The sequence below is a fragment of the Diabrotica virgifera genome, chromosome 6 (assembly GCF_917563875.1).
Source record: "Diabrotica virgifera virgifera chromosome 6, PGI_DIABVI_V3a".
NCBI lineage: Eukaryota > Metazoa > Arthropoda > Insecta > Coleoptera > Chrysomelidae > Diabrotica > Diabrotica virgifera.
Genome location: NC_065448.1, coordinates 44,761,771 through 44,771,639, shown reverse-complemented (window position 1 = coordinate 44,771,639; position 9,869 = coordinate 44,761,771). Strand labels below are relative to the sequence as shown.

Below are 9,869 nucleotides of genomic sequence, written 5' to 3'. Positions count from 1 at the left end.
TTGAAACCTTATAAAGATCAGATGCCTATTTAACATTTTGTCGACAAAATATAAATCTTTTATTTTTTTGCATAATCTTTAAATGTTTAAAAAAAAATAGTTATAAACAAATTAACTTTTCTCAGAAAGTTTTTATTATATTATAATTTTAAAAAATAGCTAAAATGCGCATTTCAAATATCTTGAAAATGAATGCTTTAAAACTTTTTTGCAACCATTTGCAAAAAAGTTATGAAACAGCAAAGTAAACATACGATTACTACGGTGTTAATAATTTTTTTTAATTCTTTCAAAGCGTAGAAGTGAGTTTAAAGTACAAGCTAATTATTTATAAAACAATATCGATTATCAGCTTAATGGTTATATTTTAATTAAATATTATAAATATTTTTTTGTAATTTACACGCGCGAAAGTAGAATAATACAGTACCTTAGCTACCCGCCCACATACACAACTCGCGCGAGTTTAAGCGTGTCAGTCGCTTCGAGTGAACATTTTATCTCCGGCTCTGTATCAAGCCTACTTTCGCGCTAAAAATTACAAAAAAAGTATTTTTAATCTTTGATTAAAATATAACAATTGCACTAATTTTTGACATTTTTTGTGAGTAATTAGATTGTACCATAGACTCACTTTTAAGCTTTGAAACAATTAAAACAAATTATAAACAATGGGGATATCGTATATTTATTTTGCTGTTTCCTAACTTTTTTGCAAATGGTTGGAAATTTTTTTTAAAACATTCATTTTCAAGACCTATGAAATACGCATTTTAAGTATTTTTTAAAATTAGAATATAATAAAGAATTTCTAAGAAATGTTAATTTGTTTATAACAATTTTTTTTAAACATTTAAAGATTATGCAAAAAAATGAAAAATTTATATTTTGTCGACAAAATATTAAATAGGCATCACACCTTTATAATCTTTCTAAGTTTGATCAATGTCTCATGATTATTTTGGTTGTTATTGCGACTGTAAATTGTTAATTAACAATTTAATTGTTGCTAAAATATTCATTTCATTTTAACCGGCTTCTGAATTTATAATCTATACCAAGAAAGCTTTTATTTCACCAAGATATATAATTATTGATAAATAATTACTGGCCCAAAAAATTTATTTGAAAATTCGAGATTTTGTTGGGAAAACCCACATTTTCCGAGGAAAATTTTCGTCGGAGCAAATCGGGAAAAACATGCCTCTATGTAGAATTAAATTGGGGTGAATTTTTATTTGAGTATTTTTGGTGTAAAGTTAAAATCTTCGGAGTTATAGAGCAATAATTGAAAAAAATACGATGTGTCGGCGCCATTTTGTTTATAAAAAAAGTAGCACACTATCTGCGGACTTTGCATACCTATATTAATAATATATAGGATCTTATAATTCTATTAAAGCAATAAAATTGCTGGTAAATAACCTTTCTTTGTACTTTACTAATTAGACCAACGTATTATAACTATTTTTTTTCAAAATTTAAAGATTATGCAAAAAAAAGAAAAATTTATATTTTGTCGATAAAATATTAAACAAGCATCTCATCTTTATAATCTTTATAAGTTTGATCAATGTATCATGATTATTTTGGTTATTATTGCGATCGTAAATTGTTAATTAACAATTGAATTGTTGCTAAAATATTCGTTTAATTTTCACCGGCTTCTGGAATTACAATCCATACAAAGAAATCTTTGATGTCACTAAGTTATTTAATTATTGATTAATAATTACCTACCTAAAACTTTATTTGAAAATTATAGTTTTTGTTAGGAAAACCCGCATTTTCCGAGGAAAATTTTCGTCGGAGCAAATCGTGAAAAAGATATCTCTATGCAGAATTTAATTGCGGTGAATTTCTATTTGGGTGTTTTTGTTGTAAAGTTAAAATCTTCGGAGTTATAGAGCAATAATTGAAAAAAATACGATTTGTCGCCGCCATTTTGTTTATAAAAAAAGTAGCACACTATCTGCGGACTTTGCATACCTATATTATTAATATATAGGATTTTATAATTCGATTCCAGCAATAAAATTGCTGGTAAATAACTTTTCCATGAATTTTGCTAATTAGCCCAGAGTAATATGCAAATAAAATTTTGGTAGGTTTTAAGATGTAGTTATTGCGCATTTTTTGTATATTCTTTTTTTTGTATATATTTTGTAATTGTATATTCACCATTGGCGTGCAGGCGGGTATAAACATTTTAGATACATCCCAATGGGGATGGGGAATTGGGGATTGCGTATGCACGCCAATGGGGAATATAAAATTCTTAATTGTATGTCAATTAATGTGCAATAACTATCTCTTAAAACCTACCAAATTTCATTTGGATATCTCAACCAGTTTTAGAGCAATAAATAAATCGTCAGTTTGTAAGAAAAAATTCATCATCCCGTATCTCGGAAACGAAGCATTTGTGGACATATGTTTATAAAGCAAACGGTCATTATTTTTTATGCCGAATTACCCCTTAAAGTTTGTCGCACTTATTTAGAAACACCCTGTGTTGATGAATAACATGAATAATGAAGCCTAAGGCTACAGTTTAGTTTTAATTTCAATATTTTATATACGCTAGAATATTCCACAGAGTGTTCCAAACTTTGAGGAAAAAACACACTATCATTGTTACACCCGGTGTACAATAACACTTACCTGTTTAGCAATAATATTATGATATCGATATTCTCGAATAATAAAGCTATAATAATATACTAAAATATCACTAAAATTGGACAACAGGTTTAGGAAATATTAGACATCAAAAATGTCTCATTTTTAAGGTGGTGCATTAATTTTGATGCCTTAGGCTTTGGCCACCGGGGCGATTTTTTACGGCGCCGTAAAAATAAGCGCGAAAATGGGTCCCACGGTGAGAATAATAGATGGTCAGACTGAGCTGTAAAATATCGCGCAGCAACATCGAACCGGCCCATCTTTGGCGTCGTGTCACAAACGAAGGGACAAATTCATTTTATTGGCGACACGCCGTAATTTACATCCACGTGTTACCATGCTTTTTACAGCGCTTACTGCCGCGTAATTTTACGGCGCTTAGCCTACGGCTCCACGGGCGAGAAATTGACGCTAGCAGTAGCAGCAAAATGGACTTAAGGTTCCGCGGAACGGAATGGGAACAGCCGAACTGAACCGACTACGCACAAGTCCTGTAGTCGGTACAGTTCGGCCATTCCCATTTCGTTCCGCGGAACCTCAAGTTCACTTCACTGCTACTGCCAGCGTCAATTTCTCGCCCGTGGAGCCGTTCGCTTACTGCTCTTACGGCGCCGTAAAAAATCGCCCGTGTGGCCAAAGCCTTAGAGATATTTGTTATAAATTTAGTTTTCTCAGGCCAAATCAAAGTTTATTTTTAATCTCTCAGAAAGAGTTTTAAACGAATATATCATAAACTGTATCCTATAAGTTATCTGATCTGACATTATAGTCGGAGAGATAGAAGCGGAAGTAATATGGAAAAACTATACGGGGATATGTTGAATTAGTTTAGTACATGACTTTCACCAACGGCCGGAAACCAGAGTTGGGGCCGAGGGTAGTTATAAGGGCTCAAAGTCGCGGATTTTATTTTTTTTTTATGAAGCTCATGATCGAGATAGTGCACAAAAATTTGGAAATAAGTAGGTCATGACGTAACTAAGTAAAATCTCTAGGGGCGGAACGCTGCGTGGCCGACAAAGGGGTGGGGGTAGGGGTGAATATAAAAAATATAAAGGGTTTTTTGCGACGTTCGTGATTGAGATAGTGGACCAAAATTTGGGAATAAGTAGATCATAACATTACTAAGTAAAATCCCCAGAGCCGGAAACCAGAGTTATTATTATCCAGATTTAGCCATACGGCTCACACTCCCTCTGAGGGGAAAATTGACTCATCCCAGATACCTACGGTATCAAAAGGATTGAGCTCTGGTGGGACTCTTTCCGTGTTATCGAGCCCTAGGTGACTTGGAATGCAGGTGTATCTCCCAAAAATTTTCTTACACTTCTGGCCGTCGCAAGTAGTACAGCTTTCTGCATGGTCTTATAAATATATTCATTGAGACCCAGCTTTTTTATGCTTTCGAGGAGGGAGAGTTATTATTATTATTGTTATTATTATTATTATTATACATAAGCAAGGGCAGAGGGACAAGTCCCTATTATGCCCAAAAACAAAGAAATTACATAACTAACCTACTAGTAGATACAAGATAAAACAAAAAAAAAGATATAATTTTTTCTCACAATAAAACACTGAAAAACGTTTGTTTTTCTATACTTCCACAACATTTATTACAACTATGTTATTACTCTCGTAGTAATAACATAGTTGTAATAAATTTTGTGGAAGTATAGAAAAACAAACGTTTTTTCTCGAGAAAGGCACTTTGCCGAAACAGCTGTGGTAATAACATAGTTGTAATAAATTTTGTGGAAGTATAGAAAAACAAACGTTTTTCAGTGTTTTATTGTGAGATAAAATGAACTTCCATCAAGTAACGGTCGAATCCATCAATGATATAATTTTTGTTTACATAGAAAAAAATAAAATAGTTCAGCTATAATAAGAAACGTCTGTTTTTAAAACGTGTTAGTAGAGGGGGCCGTGACAATGTTATCACTAAGGTTATTCCAACTCTCGAACACTCTATTTGGTAGGAAGTTCTGCCTTGATCTCGTAGAAAAGTTCTCTTTTTTAAGTTTGAACTGGTGACCTCTGAGGCGTTCATCTTGGTTTATAGTAAACATTTCGTCGAGATTTCCGAAACTGAATTTTAATATTTTAAAAGTGGTTATTAAGTCTCCACGTTGTCGACGAAGTTCGAAGGAAGTTAGATTGGCCATACTAAGTCTCTCTGCATAGGAGGGTCTTCTCAGTCCCAATGGAATTCGAGTTGCTTTTCTTTGGACGTTTTCCAACAATGTTTTGTCTCGAACCAAATCAGGATGCCACGTTGGACCAGCGTATTCAAGAATCGGTCTTACGTAAATAGTGTAAAGTTTACAGAATGACTGTATTGAAACTCTCGAAAAACACCTCCGAATAAGATATATAGTCTGGACTTCGCACGTTTACAAATAGAAGTAATGTGGTCGGACCACGTTAGACTGCTGTTTACGATAACACCAAGGTCGTTATACGAGAACACTGAATCTAATGGTCGCCCGTTAACAAAATACGGCACAAGTGGGTTATTTTTACCAATTCTAAGCACTACACATTTTTCCGCGTTTAAGGGTAGTAACCATTGGGAACACCAAGTAAAGATAGAGTCCAAGTCCCTTTGGAGGGTTAACTGGTTTGTCATAGGATTGGCATATATTTTTGTGTCATCAGCATAGAACGATATTTTACTGGAAACATAATAAGTTGGGGATGAGGGTAGTTATAAGGGGTCAAAGTCGCCGTTTTTATTATTTTTTTTTGTGACTCTCATGATCGAGAGAGTGCACCAAAATTTGGGAATAAGTAGGTCATGACGTAACTAAGTAAAATCTCTAGGGGTGCCACTCTGCGTGGCCGACAAAGGGGTGGGGCAGGGGTGAATACAAAAAATATAAGAGGTTTTTTTGCGACGTTCGTGATTGACAGAGTGCACCAAAATTTGGGAATAAGTAGACCATGACATAACTAAGTAAAATCCTCAGAGCCGAAAACCAGAGTTGGGCAGATGGGTAGTTATAAGGGGTCAAAATCTCCGTTTTTATTATTTTTTTTGTGACGCACATGATCGAGAGAGTGCACCAAAATTTGGGAATAAGTAGGTCATGAGGTAACTAAGTACAATCTCCAGGGGTAGAACGCTGCGTGGCCGATAAAGGAGTGGGGGTAGGTATGAATATAAAAAATATAAGGGGTTTTTTGCGACGTGCTAGATTGAGATAGTGCACCAAAATTTGGAAATAAGTAGACCATGACTTAGCTAAGTAAAATCCCCAGAGCCGGAAACCAGAGTTGGGGATGAGGGTAGTTTTAAGGGGTCAAAGTCGCAGTGTGTATTATTTATTTTGTGACCCGGCACAACATTTGTCCCCCACGCAGCGTTCCGCCCCTGGAGATTTTACTTAGTAATGTCATGATCTACTTATTCCCAAATTTTGGTGCACTATCTCGATCACGAACGGCAAAAAACCCCATATATTTTATACTCACCCCTGCCTACCACCCCTTTGTACCCCAAGTAGCGTTCCGCCCCTGAAGATTTTACTTATTTACGTCATAACCTACTTACTCCCAAATTTTGGTGCACTATCTCCATCATGAGCGCCACAAAAAAAATAATAAAAACCGCGACTTTTACCCCTTATAACTACCCTCGTCCGCCACTCTGGTTTCCGCTTCTGGGGATGTTACTTAGTTATGTCATGGTCTACTTATTTCCAAATTTTGGTGCACTATCTCAATCACGAACGTCGCAAAAAACCCCTTACATTTTTTTATATTCACCCATGCCCCACCCCTTTGTCGATCACGCAGCATTTCACTCCTGGAGATTTTACTTAGTTACGTCATGACCTACTTATTCCCAAATTTTGGCGCGCTATCTCGATCATAAGCGTCACAAAAAAAATAATAAAAAACGGAATTTTGACCCCTTATAACTACCTTCCTTCCCCACTCTGGTTTCCGGCTCTAAGGATTTTAATTATTTATGTCATGGTCTACTTATACCCAAATTTTGGTGTATCTCAATCACGAACGTCGCAAGAAACCCGTTATATTTTTTATATTCACCCCTACCCCCACCTCTTTGTCGGCCACGCAGCGTTGAGCTCCTATAGATTTTACTTAGGTACGTCATGACCTACCTATTCCCAAATTTTGGTGCACTATCTCGATCATGAGCGTCATAAAAAAAATAATAAAATCCTCGATTTTGACCCCTTATAACTACCCTCGGCCCCAACTCTGGTTTCCGGCCGTTGCTGAAAGTCATGTACACAACTAATTCAACATATCCCCGTATAGTTTTTCCATATTACTTATCACGCACAAAATCCGCTCCCAGCTCTTAGACTATTAAGGTGATACAGTAGCGATCAACAGGTAGCAAAAGCGCGTTCCAAGATTGCGGCTGTAATTTTGAATATTTTTTCGAGATATTTGGCACACGTATTCGTAATATAATTAAGAATGGCGGTACAGAGCCCAATTTGAAAAATATATTAATATGTGGAAATGACTCTGTAATTAAATACAATATTAAAAAAACGAGCCTGTACCGCCATTAAGAAGAACAAAAAAATACACTTTCTTTAAATAAACTTTTTTATCCGATGCCTAGATTTTGTGTCATTTTGGAACTACTAAAATTTTTTATTTCATTAGTAGTTCCAAAATGACACAAAATCTAGGCATCGGATAAAAAAGTTTATTTAAAGAAATTGTATTTTTTGTTCTTCTTAATGGCGGTACAGGCTCGTTTTTTTAATATTGTATTTAATTACAGAGTAATTTCCACATATTAATATATTTTTCAAATTGGGCTCTGTACCGCCATTCTTTATTATATTACGGATACGTGTGCCAAATATCTCGAAAAAATATTCAAAATTACAGCCGCAATCTTGGAACGCGTTTTTGCCACCTGTTGATCGCTACTGTTTCCTCTTAATACATCATCTGCAAATCTCAGATGATTTAATCTTTCTTCAATCTATAATACCCATGATTTACCATTGAGTGTTCTTAAATATTGACTTTAGAGCTGCCTTGAACAATTTTGGTGAAATATTGTCTCCTTGTCTTACTCCTCGCCCTAAGCTTAATTTTTATATGCCTTTATGTAGTCGTATACACGATGTAGCGTTTTCATAGATGTTTATTTATTAGTGACATATACCTGTACCTAATCTATTCGACTTTGCTTTAGGGCTTCCAGTACTGTTACAAACTCTACAGAATGAAATCCTTCTCAAAATCGACAAATGCAAGAACCAGTGGTATGCTGTGTATCTACTCGATGCATTTTTCAATTAATATTTTTATGGTATGCAAATGGTTATTTTTGCCATATAATGCCCTGAAGCCTGCCTGTTCTTTGGACTAATAGAAATCAATTTTAGGTGTCAGTCTCTTTGTTAAGATTTTCATAAAGAGTTTGTACACATGGGCGTCTACAGGGAGGGCAGCTGCCCCCCCCCTAAAGAGGTCGAGGCGTGTATAAAATTGGTGAATAATACTATAATACTATATACAGGAATACTATTGCCACTATTAAAGATATAACCAATTTCTTCCGTGAATCAGTATTAAGAAGGAATATGATAGCAAATATCCCTAGCCTCTGTGAAACACGGTGGTCCGAGAAATACAAGGTAATTAGGGTTTTCCAAAAAAATTTCATTGAAATTGTACAGGCCTTGCAAACCATATCCCTTGAAGTAAATTTGGCCACTAGAAAAACATCTTATCAGTTGCATTTTTAGACATGCAAGTCAGGATTTATCGTCGCGGTCATTTTGATTTCAAAATATTCTGAATACCTAGAGCCTATAGTCAACCGCCTACAACCTGTGCAAACTAATGTTTAAAATGTAGCGGAACATATTCGTCAAATCATGGATATTTAAAAAAACACAGACAGAACGCAGAGAACGTAACAAACACTTTATTGCATGAAGCCAATAAGATAGCCGAAGAATGCAGTTTTGAATTATCTACCCCTAGAACTGTAAACAAGCAACAGCATAAAAGCAATTAACCAGATGATACGCCTAGTGAATACTGGAGGCGATCCATGATTCTTCCGTATCTGGATTCTAGCATATCTTCTCTAGAGACACGATTTTCCGAAGAAAATCGCTCTGAGTCTTCTGCATCCCAAGTATTTTTCAAAAATTTATATAAATTGCCTTAAATTAGAACTGAGACAATTCTTAAAGCGTAGGTTTCCTCGAAAGCGACACCGACAAACTGCAACCGTAACACTGCGATGAATGACGTCAGATTACGGTGAAAAATTCAAGGTTCTTCACTGCGGCAATGAAATGTGTAAACTCAGCAAGCGGTGGCTTCCAACGCCTCCTTGGAAACCACTGCTATTATTTTGCGTGGTACAGTTTTTTATGACGTCATTCATCGCAGTGTTACGCTCGCAGTTTGTCGGTGCCGCTTTCGAGGAAACCTACGCTTAAACCACTATGAAATAGATGGAATAGATGCAGAGCTAGAAGTATGGGTAGAACATTGAAATAGAAAACGTCTTAATAATGAGTGAGACAACTTCAACCACCCTTGAAATTTTTGAACTGGTTCGTGCGTCCACTACTTTTTATCCGTTAACAAAAAAATTGCTGGAAACTCTGGTAACACTGCCTTGCACTTCGTGTACAGTTAAAGGACGATTCATATTTATCGTTCGGGCACGTAGCGTTTCGTTTCCGAAAAATATTGTTTGTATGGTTTTAAATATGAACAATTCATACTATACGGAGCGCATAGTATCAGACAACTCTTTGTTAAATCAGGTTTTTATATTTTTCGGAAACGAAACGCTACGTGCCCGAACGCATAATATGATTCGACCTTAAGAGGTCGTTCAGCAGTCTTCGAAGAATAAAAACATGGTTGCGGAGTACAATGTTCGAAGATCGCTTTAATCGGTTAGTTGTAATGAGCATTCATCGGAAACAAAATATTGCCAAAAAAGAAAGAGTTTGTAGAGAAAGTTTAACAAGAATTTACAAATTGATCCGCGTAAATTGTTGTTTAAATAATAGTGTTTAGAAACAGACAATTTATCTTGCTTCACAAATCGAAGGCTTATCCAGGAGGAAATAAACTTATTAAATTTGCATCACGTTTTTGTAAAAAGCATTAAAAATTTTTTTAAATATTTAAATTTTATTTAGTTTGCT

The 9,869-nt window shown here is 35.2% G+C and overlaps 1 long non-coding RNA gene across 1 annotated transcript; it reads right to left on the bottom strand.

Annotated features, from left to right (window-relative positions):
- Nucleotides 1–1,262: 1,262 nt before the first annotated feature.
- On the bottom strand, nt 1,263–2,079 carry LOC126887092 (uncharacterized). The gene is made up of 2 exons (XR_007698961.1): nt 1,990–2,079; nt 1,263–1,362 (listed from the first exon to the last, which is right to left on the bottom strand). It is a non-coding gene; the product is annotated as an uncharacterized LOC126887092 (long non-coding RNA).
- Nucleotides 2,080–9,869: the final 7,790 nt, after the last annotated feature.